General features: G+C 45.9%; 1 long non-coding RNA gene across 2 annotated transcripts; it reads left to right on the forward strand.

The window, feature by feature from the left end:
- The first annotated feature begins 68 nt into the window (after positions 1-68).
- LOC130285195 (uncharacterized) lies at positions 69-21356 on the forward strand. 2 transcript variants are annotated; one of them, XR_008847285.1, is made up of 3 exons: positions 69-138; positions 16960-17089; positions 19397-21356. It is a non-coding gene; the product is annotated as an uncharacterized LOC130285195 (long non-coding RNA). The 2 variants fall into 2 exon arrangements; XR_008847284.1 differs by lacking the exon at positions 69-138 and adding an exon at positions 15164-15200.
- Positions 21357-22339: the final 983 nt, after the last annotated feature.

Below are 22339 nucleotides of genomic sequence, written 5' to 3' on the forward strand. Positions count from 1 at the left end.
GTAACAGCCGAAGTAGAGACATTTACCATGTTTATGTACATTATTAGGCTAGTACAGGGGAGAGCGAGCGGGGATATAACGATCGCTGCTAACGGCTTTAGAACAAGCGCATATCCCGGGATGTACTCAGGAAATAAGGTAAGGAAAATAGGTAAACTGTCAGTTGAAAGAGTTAAATGGCTGCGAGTGGCATTAAATGAAGCATATACCGTATTTATCGGGGTATACCACGCACCGGCCTATAACACGCACCCTCATTTTACCAAGGATATTTGGGTAAAAAAAAGTTTTTTACTCAAATATCCATGGTAAAATGAGGGTGCGTGTGCGCGCATGTATACCCCGATACACCCCCAGGAAAGGCAGGGGGAGAGAGGCCGTCGCTGCCGGCTTCTCTCCCCCTGCCTTTCCTGGGGTCTAGAGCCCTGCTGCCAGCCCTTCTCTCCCCCTGGCTATCGGCGCCGCTGCCCGTTCTGTCCCCCTGACTATCGGTGCCGGCGCCCCATTGCCGGCGCCGACAGCCAGGGGGAGAGAAGGGGCAGCGGCACCCATTGCCGGCGCCGCTGCCCCGTTGCCTCCCCCCATCCCCGGTTGCATAATTACCTGTTGCTGGGGTCGGGTCCGCGCTGCTTCAAGCCTCCGTTGTGCATCCCCTAGGTCGTTGCTATGCACGGAGCGGCGCACTGACGTCATGCGCCGTGCAGCGCATAGCAACGACACAGGGGACGCACACCGGAGGCCTGAAGCAGCGCGGACCCGACCCCGGCAACAGGTAAATATGCTACCGGGGATGGGGGAGGCAACGGGGGCAGCAGCGCCGGCAATGGGTGCCGCTGCCCCTTCTCTCCCCCTGGCTGTCGGCGCCGCTTCTCTCCCCTTGGCTATCGGTGCCGGCAATGGGGCGTCGGCACCGATAGTCAGGGGGACAGAACGGGCAGCGGCGCCGATAGACAGGGGGAGAGAAGGGCCGGCAGCAGGGCTCTAGACCCCAGGAAAGGCAGGGGGAGAGAAGCCGGCAGCGACGGCCTCTCTCCCCCTGCCTTTCCTGGGGGTCTATCGGCGTATAACACGCACATAGACTTTAGGCTAAAAAATTTTGCCTAAAAAGTGCGTGTTATACGCCGATAAATACGGTAAATATGAATATATTTGGATTAGTTGAAAGTGTATTTATTGTGTTTGTTTCCAAGGAATGAATGGGATAATTTTACAGTATCACTTCTGAGAGTTCATTAAGTCCATCCGGAACTAAAGTACCCATTCGATATATCCAATACATTTCTTTTCTTTTCTTTTCTACTGTTCAAAACGATTTGAGATATGTGTTGGAATTGCCTCTATGGGTGTGATGGTTATAGGATGCTGTACATCAGGATGAGATTGTGCGCAATGCCTGGAGACTCCATGTAATAAAAATGTATTACGGATATTATAACGATGTTTATTTAATCGATTATGGAGGGGCTGTGTGGTGCGTCCTACATATTGTAGCGAACAGATACATTGTATAACATACATAACATGGTCTGATTGGCATGTTAATCTAGTTTTAATGTTAAATGTATCTTCCGTTTTTTTAGAGGTCAGGAAACTGCATACGGGTCAAAAATGAGCCAAACGGAGTCACCGTTTGACTCCGGTCGGCTCATTAAAGTAAATGGAGTTCAGTGCTGGTCCGGCTGGGATACGGGAGAGCCCGGTTTGCCCCTCCCCCAGCCGTATCTGGCACTCGTAATGTAAAAACAAAGTGTAAATGCAGCCTAAGACAGATCAAATGTTCTCATAGCCGAGGGCTCAATATCTTAAAGGGGTTCTCCGGTGCTTAGACATCTTATCCCCTATCCAAAGGATAGGGGATAAGATGCCTGATCGCGGGAGTCCCGCCGCTGGGGACCCCCGAGATCTTGCACACAGCACCCCGTTTGTAATCAGTCCCCGGAGCGTGTTCGCTCCGGGTCTGATTACCGGCGACCACATGGCCGGCGGAGTGTGACGTCACGCCTCCGCCCCTGTGTGACGTCACGCTCCGCCCCTCAATGCAAGCCTACGGGAAGGGGCGTGACAGCTCCGGGGACTGATTACAAACGGGGTGCCGCGTTCAAGATCCCGGGGTCCCCAGCGGCGGAACTCCCGCGATCAGGCATCTTATCCTCTATCCTTTGGATAGGGGAAAAGATGTGTAAGCACCGGAGAACCCCTTTAATACTAGTTCTAGGCCCTCGTAGCAGGGGCAGACTATTATAATACAACCTCTTAATCTCTCTCAGATGATCCTACTTCAGGGTTAACACTCTGTAGTCCCTGTGCTGCTTCAGCAATTCTTATTTAGGTGCTTTTCATGTCACGGATGGAACTTGTCTGTCCCCCGGCTCCAGCTGTCTCTTCTGCTGCCCACTCTAAACCAGTGTTTCCAAACCAAGGGTGCCTCCAGCTGTCGCAAAACTGCAACTCCCAGCATGCCCGGACAGCCAACAGCTGTACGGGCATGCTGGGAGTTGCAGTTTTGCAATAGCTGGATGCCCTCTGGTTGGGAAACACTGGTATAGTATATGGTGCAACATTCCGGGAATCTGATTGGTTGGATCCATTCCAGGAGTCGGATTGGTTGGATAAATACCGGCCATTGAATTGCCAGTATTTTTTATATAAAAATAACCGGCAGGGTCGGCAAAATAAAGGCTGTGCCGGTAAAATACTGGCCTGGTGGCTGATGTCGCTCCATGTGGCTCTATGGTGGCTGATGTCGCTCCATGTGGCTCTATGGTGGCTGATGTCGCTCCATGTGGCTCTATGGTGGCTGATGTCGCTCCATGTGGCTCTATGGTGGCTGATGTCGCTCCATGTGGCTCTATGGTGGCTGATGTCACTCTATGTGGCTCTATGGTGGCTGATGTCGCTCCATGTGGCTCTATGGTGGCTGATGTCGCTCTCACATCTCTCCACCAGTGGTGTGACCTCACACAAGCCACGAATGCTGATGTCTCAACAAGTCACAGTTCACACCGGCAGTACACAGTCATCACTTTCCGCCTATTTTAAAATAAGCATATAGACCGGGGGTCTCAAACTGGTGGCCCTCCAGATGATTCAAAACGTCAACTCCCAGCATGCCTGGACATGCCCAGATAGCCATTTTCTGCAGCTAATGTCTGTCGGGAATGCTGGGAGTTGAAGTTTTGCAACATCTGGAGGGCCACCAGTTTGAGACATCTGATGTAGACCCAACAATGTAATGGTCATAGAATAAGTTCCTCATGCTATTGCCTGTTTACTACCAAATAGCCTCATGGTCAGACTTCCCGGCCAGGGCCGTTTGAAGGTATTTGGGGGCCCCAAGCAAAATGGACATGGAGGGCCCCCCCCCCCTTGATGTTCACGCACGTCACTCTCTAGGGCCGGCATCAGGACATAGTAACGCCAGCCTTTGAATTCTGGGAGCGCAACGTGAGTGAACGTCGATACGACACCCATTAGGTGCAGCAGAGTTCTCCCCACATTAGGTGCAGCAGAGTTCCCCCCACATTAGGTGCAGCAAAGTTCCCCCCACATTAGGTAGGCAGAGTTCCCCCCACATTAGGTGCAGCAGTGTTCCCTACCCATACCCCCTGTCCAGACCCCCCCCCCCCAGGGCCATATTTTTTGGTGGGGGTTTGACTGCTGAGACCCCCACTGATCACCTCGGTTGAAGTGGTTCTCCAGCTGTTGGAAAGCTAAAACTCCCATTATGTCTGAAGAGCCTCTGGCAATGGGAGTTGTAGTTTTGTAACAGTTGGAGAGACACAGATTGAACACAGTTTTACCCATCATCACTGCAGAACTAACAAGTGACCACAGCTCTGATGGGACAGTCAGGAGAATACACAATGATATCAGTGACCTGAGTGACATCTTCTGACTTGAGTGATATCTTCTCTGTTATCTTTTCTTCTCTATCTGGTCCAGAGACCAGGTTTTCCTCCAGCTCCATCTTCTCTGCAGAGTCTGACATCCAGACATCATTGGCTCCTCAATGTCAGCAGATCCTCATCCTCTGCATGAAGACAGTAATCATTATAACCTTGCCAGAAAGTGTACCCTAAATATAATCCTGCCACACACTGTAACCTGAGTATAATACTGCCATACACTGTACCCTGAATATATTCCTGCCACACACTGTAGCATGAATATAATACTGCCCCACACTGCACCCTGAATATAATACTGCTATACACTGTACCCGGAATATAATCCTGCCACACACTGTACCCTGAATATAATACTACCCCACACTGTACCCTGAATATAATACTGCCCCACACTGTACCATGAATATAATCCTGCTATACACTGTACCCTGAATATAATCCTGCCACACACTGTACCCTGAATATAATACTGCTATACACTGTACCCTGAATATAATACTGCTATACACTGTACCCTGAATATAATCCTGCCACACACTGTACCATGAATATAATCCTGCCACACACTGTACCCTGAATATAATACTACCCCACACTGTACCCTAAATATAATACTGCTATACACAGTACCCACTAAATATAATACTACCACACGCTGTACCCACTAAATATAATACTGCCATACACTGTACCCACTAAATATAATCCTGCTATTCACTGTACCCACTAAATATAATACTGCTATACACTGTACCCTAAATATAATACTTTTCTACACTGTACCCTAAATAAAATACTGCCCCACACTGTACCCTAAATAAAACACTGCCCCACATTGTACCCTAAATAAAATACTGCCCACACTGTACCCTGAATATAATACTGCCATACACTGTACCCTGAATAAAATACTGCTATACACTGTACTCGTTAAATATAATACTGCTATACACTGTACCCACTAAATATAATACTGCTATACACTGTACCCACTAAATATAATACTGCTATACACTGTACCCACTAAATATAATACTGCCCCACACTGTACCCTGAATATAATACTGCCACACACTGTATCCACTGAATACAATACTGCCACACATGCATACACATCATATATATATATATATATACATATATATACACACACCCCCTCTTATCCTCTGTGTCCTCATCACCCCCATAACCCCCCCGCCAAACCTCTCCTCATCATTACTATAACTCCCCCCCACCTCTCATCACCCCATAACACCCCCCCTGCACTTCTCATCACCCCCATAACACCCCCCTGCACCTCTCATCACCCCAATAACACCCCCCCTGCACCTCACATCACCCCCATAACACCCCCCCTTCACCTCACATCACCCCCATAACACCCCCCTGCACCTCTCATGACCCCCATAACACCCCCCCTGCACCTCTCATCACCCCCAATAACACCCCCCTGCACCTCTCATCACCCTCAATAACACCCCCATGCACCTCTCATCACCCCCATACCCCCCCCTGCATCTCTCATGACCCCCATACCCCCCCTGCATCTCTCATCACCCCCATACCCCCCCTGCATCTCTCATCACCCCCATAACACCCCCCTGCATCTCTCATCACCCCCATAACACCCCCCTGCATCTCTCATGATCCCCATAACCCCCCATGCATCTCTCATGACCCCCATAACCCCCCCATGCATCTCTCATGACCCCCATAACCCTTCCTGCATCTCTCATGACCCCCATACCCCCCCTGCATCTCCCATGACCCCCATACCCCCCCTGCATCTCTCATGACCCCCCCCCCCCCCCACCACACACACACCTCTCATCACCATTGCAGTCCCCTAACCACCATACAATCTCCCCCCCCCCCCGCACCAGTTTACTTACCCTGCCGGGGATCGTTGCATCGGCGTGAGTCTGCTGCTGCTCCTGGAGGTTCGCGTGGGGATGTAAGCAGGGACAGGTCAGGTGATTGGCGTAGACGTGCGTGCCTGCGCGGGGCACGTGACGTCTCTACTCCAATCAGCCCCTGACCTGTCCGGTGCCGGTTTGAATTTTTCCCCTCACGCTTTATACAAAAAGGTAATTTCATTTAAATGTGCGGGCCCCCCGAAGTGCCCCGTCGCTACAGGACGGGCAAGCACCGGCTCAGCTCGGGGCCCCCCAGCCAGCTCGGGGCCCCAAGCAATTGCTTGGTTTGCCGGTCCGGTAGCGATGGGCCTGTTCCCGGCCACCGTGTTTTGTTAAACAGCACGCATACCCCAGCAATAAACCACATATACGTTGTGCACAGTACTTTAAAGGGGTATTCTGGTGGAAAACTTTTTTTTTTTTTTAAGTCAACTGGTGCCAGAAAGTTTAAAAGATTTGTAAATTAATTCTATTGAAAAAAATCTTAATCCTTCCAGTACTTATTAGTGGCTGTATTCTCCAGAGGTTCTTTCCTTTTTGGATTTCTTTTCTGTCATGACCACAGTGCCCACTGCTGACACCTCTGTCCATGTCAGGAACTGTCCAGAGCAGGAGAAAATCCCCATAGCAAACATATGCTGCTCTGGACAGTTCCTAAAATGGACAGAGGTGTCAGCAGAGAGCACTGTGGTCATGAAAGAAAAGAAATCCTAAAAGAAAAGAATTTTCTCTGTAGTATATAGCCGCTAATAAGTACTGGAAGGATTAAGATTTTTTAATAGAAGTAATTTACACATCTATTTAACTTTCTGGCACCAGTTGATAAAAAAAAAAAAGTATCCCTTTAAATGTTTCGTATATAACAGTCTGCAATCTTTCCTGCAAAGACCCGAATGGTTAACACAAATGTAAGATTTCTTGGCATTGCAACAAATAAGCTTTTTGTATGGAGGGCACCTGTCAATTCAAGGGGTTCTTGCACATTTTGCTGACCCCCCCTCCTCACATTTCTTCCTCTCTAATATTCACTGTCTGCAGTGGTCTGTTGGTGATAGCTGGCCCTTGATTGTCCCTCACCCTGTCCTATCTGGTTACCAGTGCTCTCTCTGACGTGCCCACTGGCAGAAACCTTAACACTGACAGACAAACAGGCCTCCAGGTTCCACCACGTTGACTGCCCCATTGCTCAGTGCATTTTCCACCAACACAAACTGTACTCTTTTGGTTGGTAGTGTGGTACCCACGAGTGAAACCCGTGACCGCCACTATGCTGGGGTTAGCTACTTGGTTCTTGGGGGGGGGTTATGAACCCAGGGTCGGATGGTATTAACCCTTAATGTCGCGTGACGCCACTGTAGTCTTATTTAATTCCCTATAGATTCCCTTTTGGGAATCCAAAAATAACCCTTATTTCCCATATACTACTTAACTTGTTAAAATTCAATACTTTATTTGTTTCTACACACTATTTAAAAACAAATAGCACTGTTTCCTTTTTTTTGGTTTATTTTGGTAAGCTGATTTGCTTGCGCAGATGTCTCTGCTAATGGTGATATATTTATGTTAAAGCAACCCCGTGTGCCTGCAGGTCACACTCGCTAGATTGCAAGGAACAGCAGTGCTAGACTTGTTAAAAACTCCACTCTGCCCCCCTCAACATGTTTCGCTACGACGTAGCGTTATCAAGAGGTAGCGGGCAACTAAGCGTGGATTCCTCTACTGCTTTACTCCTCTACTCCTCTCTACCACTCTCACAGGAACCCCTTATAAGGGAAGGCTGAACTAAAGCCCATTAGCCAGGCAGCTGGGGATCATAGAGTTGTCTGTATCCCCTTTAGGATTTACAATAAAGTTTCATACAAGTAATAACATAATATAACACCTTACACAAAAGTTCAGTCTAGTCCTCAGTCCTCCACTCTCACATACCCTGACTAAGCCTGAGGTTGCTAGGCAACAAACTTAAAGCTACAGACACCTAATAACGGATTGCTAAGTTATAACAGTGAAAATACAGATTAGAAATGGTTGAGTCCCTGCAGGGGAGACCCCAGGACACTGGAGGTCTCAATCTGACAGGGCCTAAAATACCTTGACACAATGTACCTGTACTGGGACACCACAAACCCCACCACTAAACAGAAGTCGTCCTCGACGATAAAGGTACTGTCGGATTGAAGAGCGAAGTGGCCTTGGGGCCATAAGAAGTCCTGAGGCATTTTACACACAAACGTCCATGTCAGGCTTTTAGAGGTAGGATACGACACATTATTGGTGTAGGATACATGGTTATTTGGGTCCCAGACAGAATACATACCTATTATAAATGATCAAAGTGTTTCAAACAGGATTTTTTTTTCTTTAGTTGGACCTCTAACATAACCTTCAGACTATACCTATGTGTATAAACTATTTATATTTATAGTTATAACTAGGATATTATAACTATTATAACTATGCTATGTCACCTGTATAATAAGTAGGTGTAAATGGGATAGCATTTATCTAAGTATACTAACAGACTGGTTTAGTAGACTGATTATCCAGAGTATTGAAGGGTTCTTATTAATAAGATTTAGCTATTTTACTACTTATAACCTGTACACATGTATATACATTTGTAAAGACCTTTCTATGTACTTTCTATAAGTGGTGGTTAGCTGAAACAGTTAACCTAATTTGTGGGAGGAGTCTGGTCCTTAAATACCCACCTCATCCACACAGGTGCTGTCGACAGCATGCAAGGTGTCATTCTGGTTGAGTGGCTGTCTAGGCCAGTGGTCACTTCCTGTTCCTACATTCCCCCTCCATCAGGTACAGGGGTCAGGTAAGAGCGCACCTTGCCTGCGCCATGGTAACGTTTGTCACTACAGCAGGTACGGATGTTCACTTCGGGATCTCGGCAGTCCAGGCAGCCATGCAGCGGGCGGCTAGCTAGGTATCACATGTGCACGAGCCCGCTTTGTTTACTCGGCACCATGGTTACTGGCATACATGTGGCATGTAAGTGTTGCAGAGCGGCATCTGTGCACAAGTCCTGCTTTAGGTACACTGCATACTAGTTATGGGCGCACACGCTGTCATATGAACATTGCGGAGCAGTGTGTAAGGAGAAGTTGATGAGTGCTGCCTTGCAATTTACTGAGGGGCATCCCCGGGGGCCGTGCAAGGTTGCCAGGGGTAACGTTCTTCAGGAAGGTGATTGATAAACATTTCTTGTTGTGCAGTTCAGGTTATCCGGTTATGTAACTTGCATAAGCTGTCCCTGTATATGGTAATGTCTGCTGTGTTACGGCTACATGTGTGCAGAAGTGTGTCTTATGTGGTACAGCTCCTGTATATGTTGTTCATGTTGAAGGTCAGGTGTGATAGGATGTCCTTGCATATGATACCACATGGTATTCCACATTTTCATTTCACAATGTGCCAACACGTTACCATACACGCCTATGTTTCCCTGCATTTATCATGCATACGGCTCATACAGGATAACACGTATTCATTTCATCCAGGGTACTGACCTCACTTCGCTTCCTGAGTCATGGCTACATTCTACACAATTGCACCATGATTGTGTTTCCACTCAGTGGCAATAGCAGTTAATGAGCAAAACTGTGTACTGCCATATGTTCCCACACAGTATACCACGCTTATCTTCCAGATAGTGTTCTGTGCTCAGGTCCACACAGTATACCAAGCTTACCTTCCACATACTGTTCCGTGCTTATGTCTCACACAGTATACCACACTTACCTTCCACAGTGTTCCATGCTATGTCCCATAGAGTATACCATGCTTTACCTTCTACATAGTGTTCCATGCTTATGTCCACACAGTATACCACGCCTGTGTGCAACACAGCATTACTCCAGGTTCCTACTCGGTGTACGTGCATATGCTTCCCTAGTGGTTTAACATGTACATCTTCCTTCAATATGACCCACATGTTTCTTACAGTATTGTTTTCATGGCTTGTGGTCACATTTTTCATGTTCAGCGCTGTCGTGTTACTCTTATGTTTCTTATGTTTACTCTTATGAGTCATTTTACCCCCTAACGTTCACACTAGGCAAATATTCCTATAGCAGGCACATTACATAAAATTATGTATACCTTTCTGGAGCTGTCACATGGTGCATACGTGACTGACATTTATGCTACATTAGTTCCCATGGCATTCATTAGCTGAGCTGATGCCGTGATTCACATTATTGTATCGATATTCAGTACCAGGCATTGATACCATAGCATATATATACTGTGCTCGTTTTGGTATTATTGATATACTGGGCTTTGTGTTAATATAATCGATACCGTGTTACATTCCATAGCTGTGATGTGGTGCATTTTTGTTCCTATAGTGGTCATACAGTGCTTATGTTACTGAAGCTGATAATTTGCATTACATAACTAGTAACTATATGCTATGTGGTGTTAATAACTGATATACGGTACACTAATGTTACTTGGGGCTCATGTTACTGTAGCAGATGTACTGGGCATTTAACATTATTTTAGCTGACATATGGGCCTATGTTTCTACTACTGGTAATTTGTGTTTGTTACTCTGGCTTACATATACTGTGTATTAGTGGTTAATTAGCTGTTATGTTGAACATTAATGTTGTTCAGGGCCTACATCACTATAAGCTCATATACAGCGCCTTGATGTTTCTGGAGATGTTTTACGGTGCTTTTGTTACTTGTAGTGATATACCATGCTTCAACGTTAACGGTTCCCTACAGTATCGTATACATACTGGTCCCTACAGGGTACTATGCATACGATTCCCTACAGGGTGACATACATACCTTTCCCTACATGGTACTATGCATACAGTTTCTTACAGTGTGACATACGTACGGTTCCATACAGTGTGATATACATGAATTTCCCTACAGGGTAATACGCATACAGTTCCTTACAGTGTATGTTTCATAGATATTGTCCCGGTTTTTGGTTCAGCTCTGTCATGGTATGCTTACGTCATGTACGCTAGGTTGTTTTACCTCTTAGCTATTTATGTTCGGTGTGGTTGGAGGCTGATTGCTGTTGTTAATCCTATAACTTCATCTTTATAGTTTCCTTTCTGGTCATTATACACACCTTGTTACGGCCAGTTTGATCTCACCATTCCAGGTAAGCTTTAAGTCCTCACTTACATGCCTTTTGTACATCACACTCTCCCGTGAGAGAGAGGCTGCCCGACAATACTCGAGCCTTCATATTGTTGTCATTCCTTTGTAAATTACAAACGTTCTTGTCTGGGGTAGATTGTATCGTCAATCTACGAGCCTCTTGTCGTCTTTTGTTTTGTTCGTCACATACGCCCCTGTTAGAGGCATTTCGCTTATGTTATACGGCGTTGCATTACTTCAAGTGATATACCATGCTTCAACATTAACGGTTCCCTATAGTAGGACATAGATATGGTTCCCTACAGTGACACATACAATACATACGGTTACCTAGAGTGACATTCATACTGTTCCCTACAGGGTACTATGCATACAGTTCCTTGCAGTGTGACATGCATACGATACATACAGTACCATACAGTGTGACATACGTACGATTCCTACAGTGAGACATACTTACATTTCCCTACAGGGTAATATGCATACAGTTCCTTACAGTGTATGTTCCAAAGTTATTGTCTCATTCTTTGGTTTCAGCTCTGTCACTTTATGCTTACGTTATGTGCGCTAGTCAAGTATATTAGGCTATGGTCATAGTATTACACTCACGTTTTCATGTGCTTAAGTCAGGCATATTAGCGTCACATTGTTCTTGTAGACAGGTCAGGTATGGTAAACATCACTATAGATGGCAACATACCAAGGATACCCAAGCAGGTATGACCAGATTGGTTTTACCTCTTAGCCTTATACGTTCGGTGTGGTCGGAGGCTGATTGCTGTCGTCAATCCGTAAAGCCTCATCTTTATAGTTTCCTTTTTGGTCATTGGTCATTTTATACACCTTGTTACAGTCAGTTTCACCTCGCCATTCCAGGTAAGCTTTAAGTTGTCACTTTACATGCTTTCGTACGTCACATGCTCCCGGGAGAGATAGGCTGCCCGACAATCCTCAAGCCTTCATATTGTTGTCATTCCTTTGTACATTACAAACTTTCTTGTTTCTTGTCTTTTGTACGTCACATACGCCCCTGTTAGAGGCAGATTGCACTGTCAATCAACGAGCCTCATGTTGTTAACGTTCCTGCGTTACATACGATTCTGTCTGAGGCAGATTGCATTGTCAGTCCACGAGCCTCATGTTGTTTCCGTTTCTGCGTTACATACGATTCTGTCTGAGGCAGATTGCACTGTCAGTCCACGAGCCTCATGTTGTCGTCATCTCTATCTTCCTCTTATGTTTGTTACTATGCCTCAGATTGTGGTCTTAGCTGTACACGTCTTAGTGTTAAGATCTTTGGTGTGGATGTAGCTTCTGAGCCTTTTGTTGTATGTTTTTTCTTGTCAAACGTGTACATGTTGGTAGATTTGCCCATATTGGACTTTGTAACCTGCTGGTCATGTATATTTTCTTTTGCGATAAGCCTCGGGCGTAGCAGTAATTATCTTCTTTACACCTGCAAGTATGAGGATACTGCCTTACTGGTACACAAAACCTCAGGTTAAGTATGTTATATTCTTTTATGTTTTGTCTATGGGGGTCTTTCTTTTGTTGTCACTTATGTATAGCATGGTTCAATAGGAATACTTATATGTGTAGCAAGGGACACATGCAAATTATTATTATTTTTTTCTTTCTCTCCACGCACTACCTATCCAAATACCTACTGATGTCTGTGTTTTGGCCACTTCTCAATCTAACCGACTCATTGTACCTTCTGTCTATCTAGCAATTCTCCAACATTTCCTATCTCTATCACTTGGGTTACCTTTATCCATGTGCACCCTGGTAGTACCATTCTGGTAGGCGCTATGCGTCCAGTAGTGCCAAGTGGTATATCAAGAATTCCTTTTTGGTTTCGGCTCCATAACAGCTGAGCCAGCTCCTGGGTAGGGACTTCTCTTTGTCAGTTATCACTTAGATGTTAAGTAAGTTAGGGCACTTTTATCGCTCTGTTCCATTGACACGTTCCAACCAACGGCTGTTAACTGGAGCATGTTGTCTATTTCGGGTTCATATGAAGTAGGTTATACTTAGCCATTAATTCATGCATTACCTAACTGATGTATTTTGCCCCCTTTCTATAGGATACCCTTCACGGCCAGCCAGGCACACCCCAGGCCGAATTATTCATGCTAATGGTACCCTACTTACGGTACATATAAGAATCCGACCACAAGTGGACTATGCATATGATACACTATACGCAATTGGCATGTCTAACTAGACAATTTTGTAGCTGAATATACAGACTTATATGACTTTACTGTACATTATATCACCTTATATTATGTAACATTAGATACATTTCTTATACTAATAGGTGCGGATTGGGCTGCCGGAGGCTCTCTACTCAATGCCTTGGCTACTGGGGCCCTTGGGCAATCAAGCACTTCTCCCCAGAACACATTTTATTTTATGCTAGACATTTTTATGTATACATGTAATACAAAGCTAGACATTTTTATATAACCCTTTTTCTTTACTGTTGTGCTTAGGTTAGGGACAGGATACTTACTGGCCAGGTAGGTTCCTGTGCACAAACAGGGTTAAGAGGCTTTGAGCTGATAATGGTTTACCCATTAGATACACTTGTAGTGAATGATCAATGAAGTATACTTGAGGTGTATACTGACTTATGTGTATGTAGTTTATCTACATATGTTTATGTACATGTTTTTAGACTAATCCCTATATCTTGCTGGGGGTTGTCCAAAATTAGAACTTGTGGATCTACGCAACACCATCTCTATTGACACATGAAGTCGGCGATGGGGGCAGTGTAAGTAACTCCTGACTGTGTCTGGATAAACCCCAATAGAAAACAACTACCACCACGCAGGATGTGCTTTGACTTTGTAGCACAGTAATTTTATACATATTACCCTTCTCGGGTACAACCATATATACATTTCTACCTGTTTACTTGTGACATATGTACATGATAATACCACTTGGTGTACAACTAGCTTGTACTAAATTTGCTGAGGGTCAGAGACCATGCAATTGTAGGACAGAAAACTGACACAATTCAACCATAAATATCATGAAGAAGTTTTTTATGGAGCGTTCAATGGTTCTCACAAAAGGGAGTCTATAATGTCCTTCGCTCAAAATCACAAATATTAGGTGAACTGGACACAACTTTTAGAATCTCCAATACGGGAGTCTCTCGGCTAGGCCGGGCACAAAACTTACAATTCCAGTTTCTTCACTGTAAAATCCTCTTGACACCATGTGTCAGGCACTGGACTTAAACCGTTGCTGAACCTGGAACAAAACACAGTTAGTCCTACGACCATAAGGAACAAAAAACATTTTCAGATAGCATCACTCTGGTGCTTTATTCTTTCTTTTTAATGCAGCAGGAACGGGATGTTCTCTTTCTTCCCAATCCCGACTACTAGGAGGAGCCCTCGGCTGACTAATGAAGCGAGCGCTTCGGGACTGGGCCCCTTGCAAGGGGTCGACGTGGGTATCCCAGGACACATGGGACAGGGTAGAATTTGAGATGGTAGGTTGTACATTCACTACCACCTGGACTGCAGCAGCTTGTGCCACAGAAGGATGATCAGTTGGTGCCGGCTCTTTGGGCCAAACCTACGCCACTGCAGGAGGGGGCCCTGGCACTTTCGTGGGTTCCCATGTTGGGGGCCACACCTCCGATGAGGTAGGCCTGGGCATGTCGGTGCACTGTGGATGAATTGGGTGCGCCGTCTTTGAGGGCGTTGTCTCTTTAAACTGGATAACTGCTGCAGAAGTGTCAGGGTAGTTCTCTCGGACGACGATCTCCTTGACATTTGGAGTGAAGAGTCCAAAGGGGTAAGAGTCCCACTCTCCTGAAGGGAAGTAGGCAAAGGGGATCTGAGTTGGACGGCTGGGCCTGGTAATAGCAGCAGCCCATTCCCCTCTCAGGCTCTTCACAGGGCAGTGGTGGATCCAGGGGGGGGGGGGGCAACGGGGCAATTGCCCCCCCCCCCCCCGAGATTGCTGCCCCCTAGAATGGTGGAGCCAAAGCTGTAAGCTTCCGCTCCACCATTCACAAACCTTGGCTGTCACAGAGCGAGCGTGCACACAGCGTGTCTGTGGAGTTATCGGGCACTTACTCGGCTTCTCTTCCCCCTGATTGGCAGCTTTCTACTGCTCTGCTTGGGTCATGTGACACCAAAACATCACATGACCCCAGCAAGCAGGAAGTGTCTGGAGGATACAGGAGCCCAGCAGTGTTCTAAGGCAGGTAAGGTAAACTACCCCCCACCATCCATGCCCACCCTTTTCCAGCATCATCCCTCCCCCCTTCCCAGCACAATCCCTGCTCACCCCCCCCCCCCCACCCCTTTCTCACCAGAGGTGCCCCCAGCTTTTGCAAAACTACAACTCCTAGCATGCTGGGAGTTGTAGTTTTGCAACAGCTGGAGGGTTGGGAAACACTGACATAAATAAGTGTTTCCCAACCAAGGTGTCTCCAAAGCAAAGCTACAATGCTGTCCAGGCATGCTGGGAGTTGTAGTTTTGTAACAGCTGGAGGCACTCTGGTTGGGAAACACTGAGATAGGACATAGATCAGTGTTTCCTTAACAAGGTGCCTCCAGCTGTTCATAACTACAACTCCCAACATGCTAAGTTTTGTAGTTTTGCAACAGCTGGAGGCACTCTGGTTAGGAAACATTGATCTATGTCCTATATCAGGTGTACTCAACTGGCAGACCACGGTCCAGACCACGGTCCGGACTGGCAGACCACGGTCCGGACTGCGTCCCCCGGTCATTCAGACCATCCGCTGGATCTCCCCTTATTCATTTGTAGCTGTGTCTTTGAGACGCCAATACAAATGAATAGCCGCGGCCCGGAGTGAGGGAGCGATGTGTCCCTGCCCTGCGCTTCTCCTATGATGCAGGTAGCACCATTAGCTGCCTGCATTATCTGCTCTGGCCAGGCCTGACTAGAAGAGGCCAGAGCAGCGGAGCAGTGCGGGACCTGGGACGGCGATCCTAAGCTCTCAGGTAAAAATTTGTGTTCCCCCATCTGTGACTCTCCAGTTATTGTAGAACTACAGCTACCATGATGACCTTTTGTCTGTGCATGATGGGAGTTGTAGTTTTACAACAGATGGAGAGTTACAGTGGCAAAGTTCATATGGGGGCACAGTGGCATTAATTCTGGGGCACAGTGGCATCATTAATTTTGTGGAACACAGTGGCATCCCTAATTCTGTGGGTATAGTGGCATCCTTAATTCTGTGGGCACAGTTGCATCATAAATTCTGTGGGCACAGTGGCATCATAAATTCTGTGGTCACAGTGGCATCCTTAATTTTGTGGGACACAGTAGCATCCTTAATTCTGTGGGTATAGTGGCATCATAAATTCTGTGGGCACAGTGGCATCATAAATTCTGTGGGCACAGTGGCATCATAAATTCTGTGGTCGCAGTGGCATCCTTAATTTTGTGGGACACAGTGGCATCCTTAATTCTGTAGGCACAGTGGCATCATTACTTCTGGAGGCACAGTGGCATCATCATTTCTGTGGGTACTGTGGCATAATTAATTCTGTGGTCACAGTGGCATCATGAATTCTGTAGGCACAGTGGCATCATTAATTCTGGGGATACAGTTGTGCAAGTAATGTTGAAGGGGAATAGTGTGTGGCAGTAAAATAACAGGGGCCCAGTGAGTGGCAGAATTATTTTCAGGGGCACAGTGAATGGCAGTATTATTTTAAGGGGCACAGTGGGTAGCATTAATATACCAGGGGCACAGTGGGTGGCAGGTTTATATTCAGGGCAAAGTATGTGGTAGTATATTCAGGGATACAGTGTGTGGCAGTAGTATATTCAGGGGTACAGTGTGTGCCAGTATTCGGGGGTACAGTGTGTGGCAGTATTATATTCAGGGGCCCAGTGTGGAAAACCGGAGAGACAGAAGGGATCATCTACTACCAAAAGAGCACCTGTACAGAAACCTAATGTAAAGAAATCCAATGTGGCTTTTTTAGGACTGGGCAATCTGACACCAACAGACGACAGCGGATTAGAAGGGGCGGGCGCCACAGACACAGAAGACAAGCGCCCCACACGCAGCCTGAAAGCAAACAAAGCCGTGAACAAGGACAGTCGCATTTAGTGGTAAATATCTCTAATTATGTACCTACCTCTGATGAGATTAATGTTCTAGAGAAAGGGTTGTCTTTTTGCCCTAGGATTGATCCTGATTGGTTACAGCTTAAAGTTGATCTTAGCCGTTTCTACAGGAATATTAAACTTAAGATTTGGTTTAATAACATGTCTTTGTCCAGAACAACCAATGAAAGTACGGTGGAAAAAAGTGGGGATGGTGCTAATTATGAATTATGTCTTAAAAATTGGGGACTATATAATAAAAGTGACTTCACCCCACCTATTGTTTCACATGAGGTGGACACGTACATTTCAATGGTTGAGAAGGACATTAATAAATTAGTCTGGAGCAGAACAAATTGTGAAACAACATAACCTGTCAGTTGCGGATAAGAAAGCTTTATGGAGCCTTGAACATAATGACCAGATTATGATTCGACCCGCAGACAAAGGGGGCGCTCTGGTCATCATGGACAAGGAGGCATATGTTAATGAGATCCTCAGTCAGGTTAATGACACAGATGTATACACCTTATGCTCAGGTGATCCACTATGTATGGTAAAAAAGCGACTTAAGACACTAGTAGACAATGCCTATGCGACTGACCTGATTTATGACGAGTTACATGACTTTTTATTACCTAGCCACCCTAAAACACCACTTCTTTACATACTGCCCAAAATCCACAAAAGACTCGACAAACCACCCGGACGCCCTATAGTGTCGGGCAGGGACTCAATTTTGAGTCCCTCTGCCATCTTTGTGGACAGAGTGTTCAGGAAATACGCGGTGGGAACTGATTCATACATCAGGGACACTGCTGATTTCCTGAACAAAATTAAAGAGGTACAGATACCGCCAGATGCCCTACTTGTCTCTTTTGATGTTGTATCATTGTATACATGCATCAATCACAGTAGAGGATTGGAGACCATGAGGAAGGCACTCAATGATTCTATCTATAGTCCAGAGGCCAGGGATTTTCTGCTAGGGTTGGTTGAAATTGTCTTGACTTGCAATTATTTCCTTTTTGACAGCACTTTTTACATTCAAAAGAGAGGGACCGCCATGGGATCTAACATGGCGCCAACTTACGCCAACATGGTAATGGTGGATTTGGAGGTCAGTGTCATCTATGTGTCCCACCATTTTGGGAAGGTTCTCAGATGGTGGAGATACATGTTACGCCGAGCGCTCCGGGTCCCCGCTCCTCCCCGGAGCGCTCGCTACACTCTCCTCACTGCAGCGCTCCGGTCAGATCCACTGACCCGGGGCGCTGCGATACCGCCTCCAGCCGGGATGCGATTCGCGATGCGGGTAGCGCCCGCTCGCGATGCGCACCCCGGCTCCCGTACCTGACTCGCTCCCCGTCGGTCCTGTCCCGGCGCGCGCGGCCCCGCTCCTTAGGGCGCGCGCGCGCCGGGTCTTTGCGATTTAAAGGGCCACTGCGCCGCTGATTGGCGCAGTGGTTCCAATTAGTCTGATCACCTGTGCACTTCCCTATATCACCTCACTTCCCCTGCACTTCCTTGCCGGATCTTGTTGCCATCGTGCCAGTGAAAGCGTTTCCTTGTGTGTTCCTAGCCTGTGTTCCAGACCTCCTGCCGTTGCCCCTGACTACGATCCTTGCTGCCTGCCCCGACCTTCTGCTACGTCCGACCTTGCTTCTGTCTACTCCCTTGTACCGCGCCTATCTTCAGCAGCCAGAGAGGTGAGCCGTTGCTAGTGGATACGACCTGGTCACTACCGCCGCAGCAAGACCATCCCGCTTTGCGGCGGGCTCTGGTGAAAACCAGTAGTGACTTAGAACCGGTCCACTAGCACGGTCCTCGCCATCCCTCTCTGGCACAGAGGATCCACCTCCTGCCAGCCGGCATCGTGACAATACATAGATGACATTTTTGTCATCTGGGGAGGCACACCCACGGAACTTAACATGTTCTTTGATTTTCTTAATGACATTGATCATGACATAAAATTCACGATGGTGTCATCTAATAAGGGGATCCAGTTCCTAGACACTTGGACTTATATTGAGGACTCAAGACTCAAAACTGATTTGTTTATTAAACCGACTGACAGGAACAACCTATTAAGATATGAAAGCTCACATCCAAAAAACATGATTAAATCCTTACCCCTTAGCCAACTAATGAGGGTTAGGAGGATTGTTGATGACCCCTCCAGTCTCGAGAGTAGATTGGGTGAAATGGGTCAAAAATTTACTGACAGGGGCTATCCCAAACCATTGGTGAATAGACACATTCACACAGTTAAATCTATGGATCATGACACTTTATTGTTTCCGTCAACAGACATCACCTCACTAAAAAAGAAGTCAGATTGGATCCCCTTTGTATCTACTTACACTGATTACAGTATGAAGATTGGTAGGATCGTAGCCTCACACTGGAATATTTTGAAAAACTCTTTTGAGACTGTACCTGAATTCGCCAGTCCCCCTCTGTTATCCTATAGGAGAGCACCAAACATTAAAGATAAGTTGGTAAAAACTGATGTCAGCAACTTTAAACATGATTTAGCATCCGAGCTAAAACCCGGATGTTTTCCATGTATGGAATGTGATAATTGCACCATGATGGTAAAAGGAAATGTTTTTATTCACCCCACTACTGGACAGACGTTTAAAATAAAATATCATCTCACCTGTAGGAGTGAATATGTAATTTATGTACTTGTCTGTCCCTGTGCAAAATTATATGTAGGGGAAACGACAACCCAATGCAGGATCAGGTTAAATAACCACAAATCCACCATTAGGACATGGAAGATAGATCTCCCTGTACCACGCCATTTCTTAGAATGTAATCATAGGGTCGACCAATTAAAATTTACTATTATCGATCATGTACCAGTCTTGAAGAGAGGGGGTGATAGGGCAAAAATATTGAAACAGAAAGAGTTAAGATGGATATTTAAACTGAATACATTGAGACCAAGTGGTTTGAATATTGACTTCTCACTAAAACCATTTTTTTGAGCCCCCGAAGTAAAATTGTGTATGTTGGTGGCTATACTCCACATGTATAGTGATATGTCTTTTGTGTATTATTTGTATTATTTATATGATTTTAATCTATTTTATGACACCTTCTTCTGTTCTCTGCCCTTAGATATCCTCTGGAAGTTCCTTCCAACTGCCCCTATCCGACGTCATAAGGAATGTTGTTTTCAAGCTTTCAAGTCTACATGATCAATGTCATTTTTCCTGCTTCGGACCCTATATTGTTGTTTTTCATTGTTAATAAAGAGCCTTTTCTGCTTTAACTATATAGTTACCATTTAATTTTTAGAGATGGCGTGGAATGAGTCAGGGGGTACACATAATCTCAGCAATTGGGGTTGTGAGGATGTGAATCACGAGAGGGTGACACCTCCGTGAACACATCCAACACACCCCTATGTTAGGGATGATGATGTGGGACATGGAGGATTATGTATCCCCCATGTACACATGAACTTCTCCATTTAATTGGGTGACATATATCTATGGTTAACACTTTTGATAGAGGTCCCCTTATATATATTGAGTCTATGGTTCCCTCCTGAACATTACTAACCTGTTTATATTTCCCCAGTTGGGTTGAGCAGAAGTCTCTTTATTATTAATTTTTTGAGTATCCTCCTTTTTGGGATATGTAATTACTTTAAACACTGGGTCCTGTAGTCAGGTTTATATTTTCAATTTATTTCAATTTATATCCATTTGACATATCATGTGACCGCTGGAGTAAGCGGTCATGTGGTTGCGATCATGTGACTTACCTGCTATGCGGTCATGTGATTGTGATCATGTGACTTGTCTGCTGTTTATGCGGGCGCATAGCGGCGGCCCGTCGCGAACGCGAGTGGCCATCCGCTTCTGCGCAGAGTGTTTGTGTACAAACACAGGCCGCATGCTTCCGGTAATGACGTTCCGGATATGGTGGTAAGTGAAGGTGACCGGACAGTGGGATATCGGAGGTCAGAACTCTTATTATACACATTTATATGGGTGGATTTTCGCTACATTCATTAGGTACATGATTGTATTAACACTAGATCTGATGGATTATGTATTATGTCATGTTGATTATGCACTATATCATTAATTAGTTTGTGTTTACATGGGTGGCCACACCCCCTGAAGCATATGATGTCATCATGTGATACCATATAAATACTGTTTTGTCACACTTGATTACTATGCTTGATAAAGATCCGGATTGTGGATCGAAACGTTGCATCTTACTGATGGGTGAATAAATCATTTTCTTGGATTACAATCCCTGGAGTGCCGCTTCTTCCGTGTTTTCTTCAATTATCTGGGATCTTGAGTCGGACCCCTGGAGCTTGTGCACCCACTCTGGACTATAAGTCCTCCACTGTGCCTTACCTCACTTTCCTTTGCTTTTCCATATTCAGGGGCCCAGTGTGTGGCAGTATTATATTCAAGGGCCCAGTGTGTGGCAGTATTATATTCAGGGGTACAGTGTGTGGCAGTAATATACCAGAGTCACAGTGTGTGGCAGTATTATATTCAGGGGCCCAGTGTGTGGCAGTATTATATTCAGGGGCCCAGTGTGTGGCAGTATTATATTCAGGGGTACAGTGTGTGGCAGTAATATACCAGAGTCACAGTGTGTGGCAGTATTATATTCAGGGGCCCAGTGTGTGGCAGTATTATATTCAGGGGCCCAGTGTGTGGCAGTATTATATTCAGGGGTACAGTGTGTGGCAGTAATATACCAGAGGCACAGTGTGTGGCAGTATTATATTCAGGGGCCCAGTGTGTGGCTGTAATATATTCAGGGGCCCAGTGTGTGGCAGTAATATATTCAGGGGGTACAGTGTGTGGCAATATTATATTCAGGGGCCCAGTGTTTGGCAGTATTATATTCAGGGGTACAGTGTGTGGCAGTATTAAATTCAGGGTATACAGTGTGTGGCAGTATTATATTCAGGGGCCCAGTGTGTGGCAGTATTATATTCAGGGGCCCAGTGTGTGGCAGTATTATATCCAGTGGTTACAGTGTGCAGCAGTATTCAGGTTATACATCCTCCACACTTCAGTTGTTAGTTTGCTATTGCAGACCTGGATAAGCGGACCCTCACTAAAAATAGGTGAGCACCCCTGGTCTATATATATTCCCTATCTATCTATGTCAGTGTTTCCCAACCATGGTGCCTCCAGCTGTTGCAAAACTACAACTCCCAGCATGTTGGGGCGACACCATTTTCTACCGCAACGGGTGACA

The sequence above is a fragment of the Hyla sarda genome, chromosome 8, assembly GCF_029499605.1.
Source record: "Hyla sarda isolate aHylSar1 chromosome 8, aHylSar1.hap1, whole genome shotgun sequence".
In the NCBI taxonomy this organism is placed as follows: domain Eukaryota; kingdom Metazoa; phylum Chordata; class Amphibia; order Anura; family Hylidae; genus Hyla; species Hyla sarda.